Source organism: Centroberyx affinis, unplaced genomic scaffold (assembly GCF_046629955.1).
Source record: "Centroberyx affinis isolate AG114_WGS23_722 - 3 ecotype Tasmania unplaced genomic scaffold, CSIRO-AGI_Caff_v1 ptg007378l_1, whole genome shotgun sequence".
NCBI lineage: Eukaryota > Metazoa > Chordata > Actinopteri > Beryciformes > Berycidae > Centroberyx > Centroberyx affinis.
The window spans coordinates 20,001-22,459 of NW_027283721.1; the positions used below are offsets into that span (position 1 = coordinate 20,001).

At 42.7% G+C, this 2,459-nt stretch overlaps 1 non-coding gene across 1 annotated transcript; it reads left to right on the top strand.

The window, feature by feature from the left end:
* Positions 1–2,020: 2,020 nt before the first annotated feature.
* On the top strand, positions 2,021–2,092 carry trnaa-cgc (transfer RNA alanine (anticodon CGC)). The gene has a single exon. It is a non-coding gene; the product is annotated as a tRNA-Ala (tRNA).
* The last annotated feature ends 367 nt before the right edge of the window (positions 2,093–2,459 follow it).

The window sequence follows — 2,459 nt, forward strand, 5'->3', positions numbered from 1 at the left end:
TTTTACAAGAGGACTTTTATTTTGAAATTATCAACTAATAATTGTCGCCTGAAAATTGTCACAAATGGCATTTGCTTATATAGATCCTATACATACATCAGTCATACATCAATGAAAGCAAGGTAAGGAATTACAGGAGCAAGGCAAGTAAAGCAATTAAAAGATAATTACAAAGAGCAAGTCTATAATATCTGAACCTGAGGATGAAGGTACATGTATCACTTTAACACCAATAAATCATTACCACATTCATTTTGAGACATTAGTATAGCTAACTATAACCATCACTGTCTTGTTGTAACACATCTGATTAGAACACTAGCTAACATATCTGGTAGCAGCTAGCGTTAGCATGTTGACATTAACATCAGTGTGTTTGCTGGCTAGTTAGCTAGCTAACAGTTTGTTCAGGTGAACTGAGCTGACTCTTCTCAAGCTACGACTCAGAGGGCGAATTCACAAAAGGACTGTGTGGCTTTTGCTGAGGCTAAACCTGCGCAAATAAGACAAACAGAAACCGTGTAATTCACAAATCCCTCGCAAAGGATGAAATGCACCGCTAACCGCACTGTCACGCAAACAGCGTCTCGGTGCTCCTGTGCTATTTGCATGTATTTATATACATTATGTACATTTATATATTTCGAAGGAGAATATCACTTGTTGATTTAACTGAGAATTGAATTGAACTGACCTTGCAAATGTCTCTGCAACAATTCCACCTTTGTGTGACCTAAAAAATAAAATTGTGTGTAAATACAGTCTGTAAATAATATTTTGACATTATTATTATAACTATAGAACTTAAACACAGATTGCTTCACAAACAAAAGCAAATAAGGGCGTGTGTCCATACAGCGTTTTTCTCTGGCAGAAAAGTGCTGGCAGGGCGCTGAGGAGCTTCATCCCAGAGCCTCATCAAAAAAGCCTTCCCAGCACTTTTTTGATGAGGCGCTGAGCGTGGGTTTTGTTTCTATGACAACAATATCTTGACATTAACGTTAGCTAGGTAGCTAACTGATAAAAGCACAAGACTCACCAGCAACATCCAGTGTCCGGCCGATCTGCTCCCACAAACGGGCTTTTCTGTCTCTGTTGTGATAGTTTCTGTGAGACAGATCGTACAGCTCGGGATACACAGACACGGCCAGAACAAGCTTCTCCTCCATTTTCTTGGTTACCAGGGTGACGAGTCCCGCCCCATCTAATATATGATCGGTTGCCTGAAAAGGAGCGCTGGTGACGACACCGGCGCCTTTCTGAAACGTTCAGAGATTTTCAACTAGAAGCTCGGAGCGGCCGCACAAAAAAGTTGGAGCGCTCAGAAAAAAGACGCTGGCGCTCAGAAAAAAATGCTATATGGACACTCACCCTAAACTCAAGTTCTCACTCAAAGCACTCAAAATATTTTCACTGACCTCACTCGTCAGCACAATTGGCCTTATTTTGGCCTAAAGATTTAACACCATGGACAGCTCCGCTCAAACTCATTTATTTTGGGACAAGTGAGATGTGAGATGCAATGACAAACAAAGGATGCAGTGACAGGATGCAATTGTGTCATGAAAAATAAATGAATAAAGCTCCCCTACGTTCTCCTGTGTTCTCCGCTTCAAATCATGCTTCTTCTGCAGTCTGAAGGTGTGTGTTTGGAGACACCAACAGCACTGACAGACTGGGTTATCAAATCCCAAATACGGTTTCTCGCTGTCCCGGTTAAATTTCTTGCCTCAAAGTTTTGAGGAATGCCTCTGCACCTCGTCCGTCAGGAGTTGCAGCTCGGACTCTAAAAATGTCATTTTTCTCTTTCTCTCTGCCATTGTCCTGCCTGCTGTGTTCTTGGAGCAAAGGCAACATTTATACTTTGCCACACTGGTAATTGCAATCAGAGGCAAAACAGGGGCAAATTGCACTTGCCGCAATCCATTCTTTGTGGATTCGTTCTTTGTGGAGTGTTTTGGAGTAGAGACGGACAGCTGAAAAAGAAAATTATGTTTTTGAACTTGGTAAAGGTTGTGTAGGGGATGTAGCTCAGTGGTAGAGCGTGTGCTTCGCATGTACAAGGTCCTGGGTTCAATCCCCAGCATCTCCATTATGTTTGAGACTCTCCGTTGAAATTCAGTGGGAAGAGTGTGATGTTGTGTCACCAACTGTAGCCTGTATCTAGCCTGCTAAGACCGTCCTGATCATGTGACCTCACATTCTGTTTCGCTCCAGGGATCAGTCTGGACTTCTAGCCGCCCACTGAAATCGGTTTCAGTGGGCGGGACTTCTTGCCTTGACAGACAAACTCCTTCAGCCAATCAGCGTAACAAAACATGTCGGAAGAACGGTGAAAAACGTCTTTTCCACCGAGAAACTCCGCTAGTGCGTACTCTTGTTCTTCTTTAATTGTTGTTATTGAGTGAATTTCTGCAATAACTGCACTTATGGCGGCTAGAAGTCCAGACTGATCCGTG